This window comes from Lissotriton vulgaris, chromosome 8 (genome assembly GCF_964263255.1).
Source record: "Lissotriton vulgaris chromosome 8, aLisVul1.2, whole genome shotgun sequence".
NCBI lineage: Eukaryota > Metazoa > Chordata > Amphibia > Caudata > Salamandridae > Lissotriton > Lissotriton vulgaris.
In genome coordinates this window covers 695130323-695147352 of record NC_141696.1, presented here as the reverse complement: position 1 = coordinate 695147352, position 17030 = coordinate 695130323, and positions in this window count along the sequence as shown.

Here is a 17030-nt window from a genome sequence, read left to right as displayed (position 1 = left end):
CCTCGTGGAGAGGGGAGAGGGGGAGGGTCACTTACAGGATCACGCTATGGGGGCCAGAAACGGAGGAAGAGAGTCGACGACCTGGTCCAAGTGTCCTCATTCCTCGATTAGTGCTTTAAATGGACAGACACGTGTGGACATGCAGCGTACCAGCACTTCTCGGGATTGCACAACACTTTAAGGTGAGAGTACCAGCACTTCTCAGTACTGAAGATAATAGTACTGCACTTTTAGACGTCCATTTCAAGCAGTGGGTATTATGTTGGTTTGTGCATGGATCTCCTCTGGTTGATATCCTTAATTGCTGCATTTGATTGGGCAGAAGTTGTGTCCTTCCATTGACAAAGAGTGCATGTGTTGCACAGATTATGCTCCTCCATACGGTAGGCCTGAGTTGGTTATGGTGACCTCAGCTATAAAGGCTGTATGTAGGCCTGAGACTGCAGGGAAAAATTAATGTCAGTTTCCGCAGCACTGATCTGAGAAGTCATGACAAAGGCAGTAAGCCTGAATTATCTTATGTGAAAGGAGTTGTGAAAGCCAGAAGTTCATCTTCGGTGATTGCTATTACATGGTGTGAAGGCCTGTACACTTGCATTTTGTTAAACAGACCCCAGATCCAATGCTGTAGGGAGGGGATTTGCACGCTGTAACCCCCTACCCCCCCCCCCCCCCCCCCCAGGACCAATATAGTAGGAATAGGTTTCACATTGTGAATGCTCTGGCAAATATAGGAGTGGGATTTTCATTGAACTGCTGACCAAAAACAATTGGAAGTGGCTTGCATAGTAAACACTTTGACAAACACAATAGCAAGGGGCTTTACATTGTGAAGTCTATGACAGACAACCATGGGAAGATATGGTGCAATTTGAACTATTTGCTAAATATTATCTGAATTAGCTTTACATTGTGAACTCGCTGACACCAGTGGAAAGGTGAACGCACAAGTGGCACTTTTAAGGTCTGGCCACAGTCAAAGTTTGAGCCTTCAAAATGGCAACTTTTTTTACCGAAGTTTTATCTAGCGCAAATTTGACTCGAAACCAGGTATCGTAGTGCTTTGCATGAGCACCAGTTGCATTACAGATGGACACATTAATTTTTTTGTTAGGTACTGGGATTTGCCCAGAATCACAGGATGTTGAGCGTCGTTACCGATACTCGAACCCGGTTCCCCAGATTTGAGGTTGTCCGCCCTAGCTGTTAGGCTACATCCTCTCCTCTACAGCTAATGTGTATGTCTATACTTTGGATGTGCCTAAACTTTATAGGTCTCGCCTAGGCAGTGCATGCGCTCTCTCTATCTCGTGTATGGAGATTCAGCACAGCCATCGCTTGTGATTGGCTCCTTCATGTGCTTGTGAAAAATTGTTTCTTTTCATTGATCAAAAGCTTACATTTGTCCCTCCTTTTGCTCTTTTGGTGACGCCCTGGAGATTGCCCCTGTTACATGCATTAGTTCACAGCGAGCCTTATACATTATTATTGTGCACTGCTTTTTATTTTGCCTCAGCTTTAAATGTTAATTGCCTGCTCCTAGCTCACCCACTTTTCATTCACCACAGCACGCTTTTCATTCACCCAATGTCCGTATCATGTTGCCTTTAGCCCCTCCCTCCCCATGCCGTTCAAGCTGTAAATTTCCCGCCCGTTGTCCATGTTTCCCTGCTCCAAACCTGCCCCACATCCCGCTTTTCATTCACACAGTCGTCTCCTGTAGCCCCTCTTTCCCTTCCACATGCCGTTCAAGTTGTACATTCCGTGCACCCTTCGTGTTGTCCATGGTTCCCTGCGTCCTGCTTTTCAGTCACCACATCCACTTTCAATTAATCAATCAATTAATCAGGGGGTTTATAAGAACGCTACTCACCCGTGAGGGTCGCAAGGCGCTGGGGGGCGGGGGGTGTGCGGCTCTGGATCAGTCAAAGAGCCAGTTCTTGAGGCCCTTCCTGAAGGTGTGCAGAGTGGGGGAGCGTCTGATGTTGACTAGAAGCTCGTACCAGGCCTTTGCTGCGATGTAGGAGAAGACTCTTCCGCCTGCTCTGGTTCTGTGGATGCCTGGGGTCTCTGCCAGGGTGAGATCGGCAGAGAGGATGTTCCTTTTGGGTAGGTGGAAGGAGACACTATCGTTGAGGTATTTGGATTCGATGTTGTGGAGGGATTTGTAGGTGTGGGTGAGTAGCTTGAATGTCACTCTCTTTTCGATGGGGAGCCAGTGGAGGTCTCGTAGCTGACAGGTCATGTGCTCGAGTCGTGGGGTTCCGGGGACGAGTCTGGCTGCGGTGTTCTGGATGGTTTGGAGCTAGTATAGCAGGGTTTTGTTAATTCCGGCGTAGAGGGTGTTGCCGAAGTCCAATCTTCTGTTTATGAGTGCGTGGGTGAGAGTCTTTCTGTATTCAAGGGGATCCACTTGAAGGTCTTGCGGAGAGAGTTAAAACATATAGAGGTGACAACATTGATATGGCGATTCAGGGAGGGAGGAATCTAGGATGATGCCGAGGTTCTGGGCGCGGTCCGTCGAGGTGGGGTGGTTTCCGGGGGCAGGGGGCCACCAGGAGCTCTCCATGCAGTGGGGTAGGGTCCGAGGACGAGGACCTCTGTTTTCTCCGAGTTCAGTTTTAGGCACCTGTTGCTCATCCAGGCTGCGACATATTTCATTCCTTCTTGGAAGCTGAGTCTGATGTCTATGGGGTTCTTTGTAAGAGAGAGGATGAGCTGGGTGTCGGCGTGAGATACTATGCTGAGCCCATACTTATGTGCTCTGCTTGCTGCCAAGGCGCTACAACTGTGCCCAGGAGAAGAGGAGCGGACGTCTGCAGTGCCGGGATTCTAAAGCGCTACGAGGGGATCCCGGCGGGTTGGATTCCCCCCTGCATGCTTGGTTGACAGTGGGCAGCTGCAACGCATTGGGGTGCATTGTACTCCTCAGGAGAAGAGAGAGAGGAGTGAGAGACACTCCTGCCATGCCCCAGTGCTTTGCGCACTTTGCTTTTGCTGCTTTTGCAGCCAGCCCTGACTTTGCGGGACATAGGGCATTTGAGCCCTGGAGAGAGGCCAGTTGGCCTCGGGCCAGTTTCAGAGGGTTTTGCCCCCGATTGGGGCGAACTGTGTTTATGCTGGCGAGGCCTATTGCCCAATATGACTTATTGCATAATATTGTTGCATAATTCATTTGTACCTAGGATGATACCTAATGCTTTTCCCTCAGGTTTTCAGTGCTGATTTTAGGCCTATAGTTTTCCCACGAAAGAGGTGCCACATGATTATATGTTTATACCCTAGGATTGGTGCAGAGTATAATTGGCAGGCCTACTGTGGCCTGTATTCTACTGATGATGCCTCATACTAGTGTCATGCAATGATGTTTCCCTGCCTAAGGTTTCCTTGCTAATGAAAGGCCCCGGGCGCAGGTTTAGGCTACTGTGAGGATGCTCTATTTTTATGCCTAATGCTTCATGCCTACTATGTTTATGCCCACAGGTGGATGCCTAATGTTTTCCCCTGAAAGCGTTCCTGCCTCATGGGTTATTCATGTTGTTTATGCATATTGAGATGCCTCGTGCAACTTTAGCCCAACGGTATTACCATGATTTTTGAGGGTTATGCCCACTGTGCAGGTTGGTTATGCGAATGAGGTGCCTAATAGGATGCTTTAGATTACGCCTGCTCTCCTATGTTACTGCTTTTATGCTTATGATGATGCCAATGTGCAGGATTAATGTGAGGTTGCCATGGTTTATGCAATTATGTGCATGCCTCCATGATCATGTGTCATGTGCCTAATGTTTTCCTTCCAGGCTTGTGTAGGTTGTGTTTATATGCTGACCTGGCGTGTTATTCTAGGCCCATTGTTTAGGCTTCATGCTAATGAGGATGCCTTATGTTTAGGCCTGATACTTTTAACAAGGTTGCCCAGGTCATGACCTAGCCAGAAGGTCCTGGCTGTTTTGGATTTAGTGATGGACTTTACCTTTATTCTTCACCCTTCCATTTACCCTAACTGTACAAGGGATGGTTCTGGCAGCGGACCAATTGGCGCTGCCCTGTGAATAGACCCAGTGTAAATCGTTACCTAGTGCCAGCTGGCACAGTTTATCTGCACCTGTGATTCCTTTCTGATGTGTTGATCTTAGAATACACAAACTGTTTTTCACCCAAACTGGTGTAGTCTCCTTTTGTAGTGTGCCTTGTGTGTCGCCTGTGTGTGCAGCGTGGATGCTTTACACATTTCCTCTGGAGTTTGGCCCGCCCGCTCTGCACCACACTACCCCGTTTATAACATTGGTGTTCAGCGGCGGGATAGGACTTGTGTTTGCGCAGTACCACAGCGACAACGGGTAGCACTGCAAACTGAGCAGTTAAAACAATCACAGGTTTTTGGGGGATTATTGTTTTTTTTCCTGATTGTACTTTCCTCCTGAAAGTGGTGTTTTGAATTGTGTTCCCCTGTTGCACTGTGGGTGGTGTGTCCCGGGTGTACCTCGCCAGGATGGGGTTAACCTACAATGAGGATTACCTTATGGAGTACACAGAGCATGAAGTGATAGATTTCTGCAGAGAGAGAGGGATACCCCCAGTAGGCAACACTTGCAGGAAGTTATTTCTCTATGAGGCCCTCAAGAGGGGGGAGCCCTTAGAGCCCTGTGGGGACCTTTCCAATTACCCCTCCGCATATTTAAAGGGTGGATTTGGTGGAGACCAGGAGGAGGACTCTGAGAGTGAGGGTCCCCGGTCCATAACCCTGGAGGGTGGTGAAAACGATGAGGAGGAAGAAGTTGATAGGGCAGAGACCCCAGTAGCGAATGAGGACACCAAAGACAGGGAGTCCCATGCAGGGTCTAGTCCCGGGGGCACTGCCCCATCCCTTTCCCTGTCCCCAGAAGAGGGGGTAGATTAGATAGGAGGGAAGAAAGGGAGCATCAGCTGACTTTGGAGAGGCTCGGGTGAGAGCACGGCAAGGAGATAGCGTAGCTGAGGGTTGAAGAAAAAAGGCTAGAGGCCGAGAAGGTCCTAGCGCAGGAGAGGATGGCGGAGGCAGAGAGGTCCTTCGCTAGGGAGAGACTAGCTCAGGTGGGTAGGTTGTCCCCTGAGAGTGGTTTCTGTGGTCTGGATTCACCAGTGAGGGTGGGATCCAGTGGTGGCAGCAAGAGTGAATCCAGTGCAGGGAGTCCCACTCCCAGAGCCAGGGAGACGGCCCCTGATTCCCAGGAGGGGAACAGGTTGGAGTTCAAGGGAAGGGGAAAACTGTCACATCAGTCCTGGGGGGAGTATGTGGACGTGTGTTGGACTACATTGGAGGATTGGGTGGTGGATAGCGCAGTGAATGATGGGGAAGGGTTGTTCCAGGTAGTTATCAAGGAACACATGCTGAGAAATTACTTCCCAAGGTTGCGTCACCATCTGTTGCGGTGTGGGTTCTCCGACCCCAGGGAACTTGCATCTGAGGCAGACCTTTGGGTGAGTGCCAGAGAGTCTGAGAGGGCATCGGGGATTGATCCTGAAGGGAATGGTACAGGGATCTTCCGACCCAGCGAGGCGGGAGAGGTGCAGAATAGCCCAGCTAGGTCCCAGGGAAGTGAGAGTGTTGTAGGGCCTCACGTCCTATCGATAGGAAGGAGTGAGACGGGGAGGTGTCCCGAGGTGCCCCAACCGCAGTTTCAGGGCCTGGAGAGTTCCATAAGGGAACCCCAGGTTGAGATCCTAGACTGTCCTGATGTGCCGTCCATTGAGGGGGATCCCCAAGTGTCAGGAGGACTTGGGGCATCTGTAATCATAGCTCCAGGGGTTCGAAGGTCTGCTCAGTTGCAGGGTTTAGATCCTGGGCTGGGATGTCAGGTTCTGGGGTTGCCTGACCTGGAGGGAGGGGCACTTGTCATCAAGGTCCCTACTGGTTTCAGTTCCAGAGGTACTTCTACAGTTGGGAAGGTGCAGAACTCTGGAAGGGGATGCAGAGGGAGGAAGGGCTCGCCTCTGGAACCGGCTAAGCCACAGGGCTCGGGCCCTGTGTTGGGAGGCCAGGGACAGGTACTGCCTGATCTGGATGGTGGGACATCTGTAAGCAGTGTCGCCCCAGAATTGTCTTCAAGGGGTGCTACTCCACTTAGGAGGGTGCGGAACTCTGGGAGGGGGTGCAGGGGAAGGGAGGACTCGCCACTGGCACCGGTTCAACCTGAGGGTTTAGATCCTTGGTTAGTAGAGCAGTTGGAGGGCCACGGCCCTGGATAAGTGAGAGAGTGGTGGTTTGAGGGTGCCCCACATAGGAGGAGAGGGCGGAACCCCAGAAGGAGAGGTAGGTAGAGGGGAGCATTGCCCCTGATTGCTGGTCAGCCTGTGGGTACGGACCGCAGGTGGGAGGACCGGTGGCAGTTTGGAACTGCACGGTGGAGAAGGAGAGTGGTAATCGGGTACTACGGGCCTGGGGCTAAAGCCCCCCACTCTGTGAGACAGCAAAAGCCAGAGACATCTGGATGGCCTAGGGGCCGGTCTTGGCCGCAACCAACTAGAGAGTGCCAGTGGGGTGGTTTAGTTGGCCCAGGTGTTAGAATCGGAGGTCTCTGGTTGGCACAGGTATGCACTTGTGACAAGCAGGGACCTTCTCCTCTAGTCAGGGCAAGGGAACAACTCCGTAAGAATAACCCCTGCTCACCCTCTAGGTTGCGTGGCGAGAGAAGACAAGGCTAATCCTAAGGGCGATAGTTAGTTAAGCATTTATGATCACATACAGTAAACCCAATGACCCACCACAGATGGACACCAGTCGTAAGGTTGTATCAAAAATATGTAGACTTTATATAAAAATACTTAGTTGCAGAATTATCACAAGACCATATAACGGTTAGCGAATGAGGCCACCAGATTTAAATAGGCCAAAGTTCTTAAGTGTTCTTATCAGCAAGGTACGCTGCGGCTCGATGCGCGCTTCACGCTGGTGAAGCGACCCGATGATGATTGACGGACGACAGGGAAAACAAACGTTGCGGACCCTGGATCCGATGCGAACTTGAGATCGAGTTCAAGTGCAACTTGTTGTGGGTGTCCGAGGCGTTTCAGGTACGGCCACTGGTGAGGGCGGACCCGGGACGGGGCCAACGGTTCTCCGAAGAATCTATCCGCTCGAAGCCTCCTCGAAGTGCAAGACGGGTGAGCGGGACGGTGTGGAGGGTTGCGGCGATCCAGGGCCTGGGGCAACTCACGGGGCGAGGCGCCGTTCAGGCCTGCGGGACGTACTACTTCTTAGTACGCCAGATCGTACCTGTGGATCTTTGTGGGGCGTCGCGTTCTCGGGCAGACTGATGCAGCACCGGGCCTCCGGTACCAACGTACGGAAGGCCTTCTTGAGGTGCGGCACGAGCCTTGGTATGTAGGAGGGCAAAGCGAAACAGTTGGGTACGTAGCGACGTACGGACCGTCCGAGGCTATCAGATGCGCTCCGTGCAAATTCCGGCGGGAACAGATGAGAGGAGCACAACACGCTCTGTAGCAGGCAAGGTGAGAGGAGAGTGGGCAGCACGGCACTGAAGCGGAGAGTGAGTCAACCTTGAGCGGGGCTCTCGGCGGCGGCGCGACCAGGCTCCGAGCTGTCACGACCTTAGGAGGGGAGAAGGCACAAGAGTCACAACTCCGGCGAGGTAAGAGAACTTAAGGGCCCAGTAGCAGACGGGCACAGGCAGAATTGAACCCAATGGTCCTGGGGCTCAGTTCAGGGGGCAAGCTCAAGATCAAGCCCTTGGAGATCGTTTAAGGCACAAGTCTTTAAAGTCCTCTCTGGTCTTTTCCTCTCAGTTCACAGCAAGGCACCACTTCAGGCACCACTGCAGGCCAGTCCCTCAGGTCAGGGACAGGTTTCCTTCCTTCAGCTTCTCTTGGTCCTTCTAGTCAGGCAGAGGTTCTTCGTGGTCAAAACAGGATCTGATTTGCTAGGAGCAGGGCTCCTATATTTATACTCCGTTTCTTTTGTCTTTGCAGGCCGCGGGGCCTGAGCCTGGTTCAACCCAGTTTTGGAGCACTATGTTGACAGGAAGCTGTCGTCTTCTTTCAGGGTGCAGGGCAGGGACATCAGACGCTCTGCAGGAGGTGGAGCCAGCATTGTGGTGTTGGAGCACAACCCTATTCAGAGTCAAGGGCTACTCTGCCCACCCATCCTGGTATAAGCACTCCATTCACCACCTGGTAGCCCAGACTGTCCCCTGGAATTCCCCCAGCCCTGTCACTCACACAACCCAGACAGCAGATACACATCCTGGCAGAGGCGGGCTGAAATAGTCAGGCGAGCAAATGCTAACTTTCTAAAAGTAGCATTTGCAAACACAGGATATTAAAATAAACCTTACTAAAGGAAGTATTGTATTATTCTGACTTCAGGCATACTAAACTTGACATGCCACCGTGTTCCCTGAGCCTACCGGGATTATAGCATGTAATAATTCCGGCAGCCCATTTTGGCCTATGAGTACAGGTAGCCCTTCAATAGAGAAGAACGAAAAGGGCTGTAATTCACTATTAGGACAGGCCACACACATCAGGGCTTGTCCTACCTTATGCTCACAATGCACCCTGCCCGTGGGCCTACCATAGGGGTGACTGATATGAAGTTAAGGGAAGGTTTAGGGACTGGCAAATGTGAGCACTTGCGCAGTCAGCGTGACAGTACCAGACTGCACGCAGGTTCTGCAATGGCAGACCCTAGACACATCTTACGAGGCCGCTTCTGTGGGTGGCGCAACCAGCGCTGCAGGCCCACTAGCAGCATTTGTATTTACAAGCTCTGGCACTCCTGGTGCACATTACTGGGGACTGATAGTAAACCAAATAAGCCAATCATGGATATCAATTACAGATACACTTTTTATAGTAGGGAGAGCATATGCACTTTAGCACTGGTCAGCAGGATGACCCTGCCAAGAGGGCCAAGTCCAATACAACCCCCTTCCAGCCAAAACGCAGGGTAGACCAATCACTACCGTGATGGGCTTCCCTGCTTAGGGCGATACAACATGGACCTGGCCCGCAACAGCAGGGGCATATTCCAGATCTACGCCAATCTGAGCATATTTCAAATACTCTGTTCATACTCTCAGGGTCCACCAAGCCAATCCATGGGGACCCCTTCTCTTTACCTGTGGACACCACCTGTGCAGCATCTAACTTTAACCTGCTCACAGGTGTGTCCCAACAAACAGACAGCAAGTTACAGTGGCCACTGACAGTAGTCAGGGATGAGATCCAGGCCTCATGCCTCTCAGGGCTCTCAAACCTCTGTGGCCTCAGAGAGCGTGGGGCAGTAGCCCGAGGTGCTTGGCACCCTTTGTCCACTCTCCCAGTGTCAGGTCAGGTATGACATCCTGGCACTGACCCACCAGCCCCAGGCCTGTACCCAGCGGCTGGAACAAAGACTGGGGTGGGCTTTCCCACACCCGGTCCTCTTCCTTGGGGCTCTGTACCCTCCCACTTGAAGTGGTACCCCCTTCCAGAATTGTCAGGACACCTGTCGCAGGTGAACTGCACAATTCGTCCATTACTTCAGGGGTGCTATCCTGCAACTGGGGTACCAGGTCAGGGGGGACACCCTGCACCTGGCCCTCTAACCTAGGGTCTAAACCCTCAAGCGGCACCAGGGTCAGAGGTGAGGACTCCCTCCCTCTGCACCTTCTTCCAGAGCATCTCCCAACTGGAGCGGTACACCGATAAGCTACTTTGGTCAGGACACTGATTACAGTCGCCTCTTCCTCCAGGTCAGACAACACCTGAACCTGGCTCTCCAACTCAGGGACCCAACCCTGCAGTTGAACACTTGCCTGGAACACCAGGACTTCCTTGGGAGCATGCATGCCCCCCTGAGGGTAACACAGAACTCCTGTGTTGTGTGACAGTCTGCCTGGTGCAGATCTCCCGTCCCCTGTCCATCTGACAGTGCACGAAGATCCCCCAGGACAGAAGTGGTGTCACCATGGTCATTCCCTGGGGTCGCAGCCCTTCTGGCTGGCCTCTGACCCAATGGTTCTTCCACTGGGGACTCTTTCCCCCTCTCACCCCTCCGTCTGGACCTCTGCACCCTCCCAACTGGAGCGGTACTGCCAGATACCAGAACTACTGGAACTCTACTTACAGAGTCTCCACGTCCTCTAGCCACTGGGAGATCCTCTTCAAATGGCCTACAAGTACAGCCTAGGCCCTCGACCTGGTGTTCCCTTAAGAAACCATCCAGACACTGAGGCTTGGTTTCGGGTACCTTTGGACAGATCCCACACTCACTTCTCCTCCTCTGAGACAGGACGTGATCCCCTACACCCAAACCACTACACTGAGACCTCTTCCATCACACAGTACTGGAAGTTACCTGAGCCACTCTCATTGGAATCACTCCCCTATGCTGCTTGAGACCCTCTGGAATCCACCAAAAGGTCTGCCTCCAATGTGAGCTCCCTGGGGTCAGAGAACTCACTCTCAAACAGGTGTTGGCATAGCTCTGGAAAACAGGGACTTAAAATATGCTCTCCCAGAATTGGATCACACAGCCCCCTACAAGGGTCAACTAAACTATCCTTAACCTCACCATCCAGTGCCTCACTCTCATACTCCACACCACTCTCCTGAGATTGGCAAGACAGTATCTGACTGTCTCTGTCCCACAATCCACACTCTTCTGGGAAGTCTCCATACTCACATTCCAGGACTTCAACTATGGGGGAATCCCTCCCACCACTAGGACAGTGAACCCCTGCGCCAGTCACCCTATTCCCTTCAGGGACACTGCGCACTACTGGAGATACCGCATGCCCTTCAACCTCTTGGTGTATGTTAATCCCCTCCAAGTCAGGTGCCACATCTCTGGGTGGGTGTACTATTCTCTCAGCACTAGATACCTGAATGTTGCTGCCACCATCTGAGCTGGACTCCACCTCCAACTCAGCAAAGCTCCATCGCCGAGCTACACATATTTCTTGTTGTTGGGCTGAAGCCCTCCTGGCTTCAAGCTCCTCGAGCTCCAACTCAAGTTTCCTCATTCTCAAGTCATGATCCATTTGGAGCTTCTTCTCCTCCATTGCCAATCTTTGTTTATCCAATGCCAGCTGTCCATTTAATCTTGCCATCTCTACTTCATGCGCTCTGGTTGTGGCCCTGTCCGCCAGCTCCTCAGACGACAGGACTCCGTGCACCTCGACAAGGCTATCTGTGGATCCACCATCAGCTGATTCTCTGGTTCTCTCGATTCTTTCCAGGCTCTCAGTGCCTTGATGAGTTGGGCTTTATTTTTGCACCCGGTTTGGGCAACTCAGAACTTTAGGCAGAAACCTTTCAGCTGCTCCATTTTGTAGCTTTCAAGCCCTTCCCAATCGACATCATCTAATCCAGAGATGATAGAGGCTGCTCTCACGGGGAGTGAACCTGGCATGATTCCACGATACGAGATCTCTCGACAAGAATTAAAAGACAATAAATCTGTGGCTTCGTTATAGGTCTGCTCTCACTATGTGGTGATCAATAATTTTCTGTACATAAACTATAAATGCAAATTCAGAATCCTCACCGCTGCCTCCAATGTTAGAATAGGAGGTCTCTGGTTGGCACAGGTATGCACTTGTGACAAGCAGGGACCTTCTCCTCTAGTCAGGGCAAGGGAACTACTCCGTAAGAATAATCCCTGCTCACCCTCTAGTTTGAGTGGCGCGAGCAGACAAGGCTAATCCTCAGGGTGACAGTTAGTTAAGCATTTATGATCACATACAGTAAACCCAATGACCCACCACAGACGGACACCAGTCGTAAGGTTGTATCAAAAATACATAGACTTTATATAAAAATACTTAGTTGCAGAATTATCACAAGACCCTATAACGTTTAGCGAATAAGGCCACCAGATTTAAATAGGCAAAAGTTCTTAAGTGTTCTTATCAGCAAGGTACGCTGCGGGTCGATGCGCGCTTCACGCTGGTGACTGATGTACGACAGGGAAAGCAAATGTTGCGGACCCTGGATCCGATGCAAACTTGAGATCGAGTTCAAGTGTACCTTGTTGTGGGTGTCCGAGGCGTTTCAGGCGCGGCCACTGGTGAGGGCGGATCCGGCAAGGGGCCGACGGTTCTCTGAAGAATCTATCTGGCTCGAAGCCCCCTCGAGGTGTGAGACGGGTGAGTGGGACGGTGTGGAGGGCTGCGGCAATCCAGGGTCTGGGGCAACTCACGGGGCGAGGCGCCGTTCAGGCCTGCGGGGCGTACTACTTCTTAGTACACCGGATCGTACCTGTGGATCTGTGTGGGACGTTGCGTTCTCGGGCAGACAGGTGCAGCACCGGGCCTCCGGTACCAACATATGGAAGGCCTTCTTGAGGTGCGGCACGAGCCTTGGTATGTAGGAGGGCAAAGCGAGACAGTTGGGTACGTAGCGACGTACGGACCGTCCAAGGCTATCAGATGCGCTCCGTGCAAATTCCGGCGGGAGCAGATGAGAGGCGCACAACACGCTCCGTAGCAGGCGAGGTGACAGGAGAGCGGGCGGCCCGGCACTAAAGCGGAGAGTGACTTAAGCTTGAGCGGGCCGGGGGGGGGGGGGACGTGGCTGGGTCGAGCTGCGGAATGGCTGCCTGCTAGAGCAGCTCTGCTGGCCGACTGTATAATCCGATCATTAATCCGCACATCGGCAGGTTGATCTGATCCAACCACGGCGGTCAGGTAGAGGACGGTGCCCTACAGCCAGCAGTCGGTGAAATTGGGTGCCGGAGCTCGGGATGCCGCCGGGAGAAGCTGACCCACTCAGGCGGACTGCGGCCTGCGGACTGAGGCCTAGGACGCACCATTGAAGCCGGGGCCCAGAGTTCAGGGTGGCCGAGACGAGAGGCCCGGTCTGGCTGACGTTTGGCAGAGGAGCAGAAGACGTGGAGGTTCGCCGCGCCCCAACGCTGGGAGATCGGGCGGGTGCCGGACCACAACTGCGGTGATAGGTGCTGGAAAGCTGCACCAACAGGGGGGCGCAGAGGCTGCAGAATCTAAGACCTGCTGCCCAGGGCCGGGCGCCGCGCCGTGAAGAGATGCGGTGGGCAGGAACGCGCCACTCGCCTGACTGCTCGCGCCGCTAGCCTGCCTCCCACAACAAGCTTTGTGCTGCTAGAACTGGCACCCATATACAGCGCTGTGTCCAAGACTGCCAGATAAGGAGCTACGGGTGATCCGGCGCCATTTCGGACTGATTGACGTTGGAGGTGACGCACCGCCATTTTGCGCCCATGGCTACATTCCTGGTAAGCGACGATACCTGCGCCCTAGTTCTAGAGAAAGTGAGGGTGCCAGCCCGAATGGACACAGCTGACCTGGTCGAGATCCCATTAGACTCACACAGGGGCCAGACATCGTGTACCCCCGAGCCAGGGAAATTGCAGGCACGCATGTTTCGGATGCCTGGGGGTGTCGGCCGCTGTTGGCATTGAGGGGGATAGGGCCCCCCCCTCCCTGTGCCGTACTATCAGGACAAAATACTTGGAGACACCACCAGGTAAAGAGGAAATAACGCACAGGTGCAACAGGGCCCTCCTTCTGAGGCACAGGAGCTCTATCAGGGGCGATATTGCAAGCGAGGTGGAGGCCCAGTTAAGTGTCTCGTGGCACAAGCTCACAACAGCAAGATTTGACAATCAATCTCACGGACCGGACATATGCGAGGGAGAAGGAGCTGGCGCGAACTGCGTGCAGGTGTCCCGCAGGACTTGGCCTATACTGCGAGTACTGGAGGCTGCGAGACTGAGGCTGTGGACCACGCTGAGAGGACAACGTAAGTGTGGGGAATGGCGCCTGTGCTGACACAGCCGGTTCAACAACAAAGAAGCGAGGAGCAGCACTTTTGGGGAGAGGGGCCCTGGAGCGGGCACGACGTCCTACAGGCACCAACATGGGCAAACCGGACACGTGACAGCCAAGGATCACCTTTGGAAAAAAGACGAATAAGACTGGTGACACAGATGATACCCACCAGGAGCAGCCAACGGAACCTGAGGAACAGACGCCTCCTGAGGATTATATCCGCTCCATGTTCAAAGATCTAAAGACTAGTCTCCAGAGCTTAGATACTAAACTAGACACTCTCACGGAGAGAATCGACCGTATAACGCAGCGTATGGACAAACAGGAAGGCAGGGTCAGCGTATTGGAGACGAGAGTTATGGAAACGGAGGAAGGCCACACGGAACTAGATAGAAAACTGCGAGGAATGGATGGCGTGCTTCAGATAATCAAACAAAAAAATTAGGATTTAGAAGCGAGGTCCCGCCGGAACAACATACGCATTACTGGTATTGCGGCAACAACAGACATGCAAAATATGGAAAAGTACGTGGAGGAAATGATGAGGGAACTGTTCGGCTATGAACTATCGCCCATGTTTTTGATAGAGCGGGCCCATCGATCACTGGGCCAACGGCCCAAACCGGGCGCCCCGGCGCGTCCGATACTGGCACGAATTCTGAATTATAGAGACAGGGACACTATCTTGAGAATGGCCAGAGAGAAAGGAGATATCCAGTACAAGTGCAATAACATCGCCCTCTATCCGCATTTCACGTTACAGGTCCAAAATGCCCGCAGAGAATTCTTCCCTGCCAAGAAAATATTCCAGCAGATTGGGACTAGATACGCACTGATATATCCAGCAAAACTTAGGATACAGAGTCATGGGAAACCATTGTTTTTCACAGACGCAAAGGCTGCCTTGGCCCACGCGAAGAAGATGGCAAAAGAACATAAGCAAAGGGACGGAGCGCCTGACCTGAATACGGACTACCCCCTGAGTGACATTGAGTGATCTGGAATGGATCGTCGCAACATAGACTCAGATAAGTGCTATAGATGTGCCCCAGATAGAATGGGGGGAGAGACGGGGATTCCGAGCTGAGGGTTGGCAGGGCCTAGCATGCGCCACCTTGAGAATGTTATCATAAGACTGGGCACTGAAAAAAGCCAATTGTACCTAATTGTTAATACTGCTGTTGAAGGGTATGTGACCGCCTGCCCATTGGTCGGCCACCCTGCCAAGAGTGCGGGGGAGTATTGCTGATTGACCCATGTACCCCATAGGGAAGATCCCCCCAGTTATAATTTTGGATTAAAACACACAAGAGTTGTTCAGGGGGGGGAAATTAACACAACCTGATTGGGGGGTTGGTGTTAGTGGGGGGGGACTTTTGGTTTTGCATTACGAGTTTTAACTGACACGCACTATGCTACAGTGGTATTCTCAGTACGTAACACTGTCAAATTGACGTCCAGGTACGAAAAGATGCATGATGACTGGGTATGCCTGAGATGACAAAAGCCGGTGGGGAAATTGCAGGTACGACGCAGTTAAAATGCCTTTCCTGGAATTTGAGAGGTCTTAAAGACCGGCGCAAAGTAAGACTTATACAATCATACCTGCTGCATAAAGGAATTGATATATGCCTCCTACAGGAGACGCATTTACGGCAGAAGCGGCAGACATTCTGAAAAAATGCACGCTGGGGCTAGATCGTGACATCTGGCTATTCCTCCTACTCAAGAGGAGTTGCGATCCTTATTCGCAAGGGTGTCTCCTGGAAAACCCATACCACAATAGCAGCCTGTGAGGGTAGATACATCATGCTACATGGTACACTCCACGATGCACCTACAGTTATAGTGAACACGTATGGCCCAAACTCTGATAATCCAGAATTTTTCTATATCCTGCTCCAGAAACTACAGTTGTTCATGCCGGCCTCCATTATGTGGGTCGGGGATTTTAATGTGTTTTTTTCCTCGGTGCTTGACAGGGTGGGCACTGCTAGAGAACATCACCTAGAGCGGCGCAGGCACTACGTGATATCATTGGGGGACTTGCAGCTAGTGGACACATGGAGGGCCTTGCACCCGGCGGAGAAGGAGGATACTTGCATTACCCACCACTGGCAATCATGGTCCCGAATGGACTACTGGCTGCTGTCAAAAGATATGCACTCTTAGGCGATTAACGCGGAACACCTCCCGCGCATGTTCTCAGACCACTCCCCGGTACGGGTTAGCCTGCAAATTCCCGAAGCATACCGACAACCGTTCACATTGAAATTTCCGTAGGGAGCTCTGCTAGATCAGGTCTTCAGAGAGGACCTAAGGAAAAAGATTGTAGAGTATTTTGAACTGAATGAGGGCACAGTGGACTCCCCTGGTACCTTTTGGGAAGCCTTCAAGGTGGTTGTTAGAGGGAACTGTATTGCCATGAAGACGGGAGTGCTGAGAGCCATACGGTCCACGATTGCGAGACTAGAGACAGAAACAGGCGCACTTGAAAGAGAGTATCAGATCCGCCCTACTGCAGACATTTTGGCCTCAATAAAATCCAAACCAACAGAATTTCAGGAGGAGGCAGACAGAGAGACTGCGTATCTTAACAAGCATGCCCAGGCAAGGAGATATGGAGAGGGAGATTGAGCTGGCAAAACGCTGGCGGGACTGCTGCGAGCACCTAAAGGCGCAGATTACATAACAGAGCTGCGCACGGCGGAGGGAGGTACCGCCCGCACACCGAAACACATACTGTCGACCATGAACGCCTATTACAAACACCTATACACTACCGCACTAAATCCTACAGATGCTGAGGTGGCAGATTACTTAGACACCATCGCGCTGGCATGGTTCAATGACGGCGCCCGGGAATACATGAATCTGCCAATCACAATCGAAGATGTACGGCAAGTGATTGGGAGCATGTCGACCAGAAAAGCTCCGGGGTCGGACGGCCTAACAGCCGCATTTTACAAAGAGTATGCAGACCTACTGGCGCCTAAATTATGGCTAGTGTATATGGGGGCTGTTGAAACAGGCACGCTTCCCCCCACTTTGCGCGAAGCCTTGATAATTGCACTGCCAAAACTGGGCAAAGATTCAACTTTACTGGATTCATATAGGCCACTTTCGCTCACCAACCTTGATGCGAAAATATACGCCAAATTGCTGGCTGACAGATTGCAGCCTATGCTGCCCCAGATAGCGTTGCCGGACCAGTCTGGTTTTATACCAGGTAGAGCG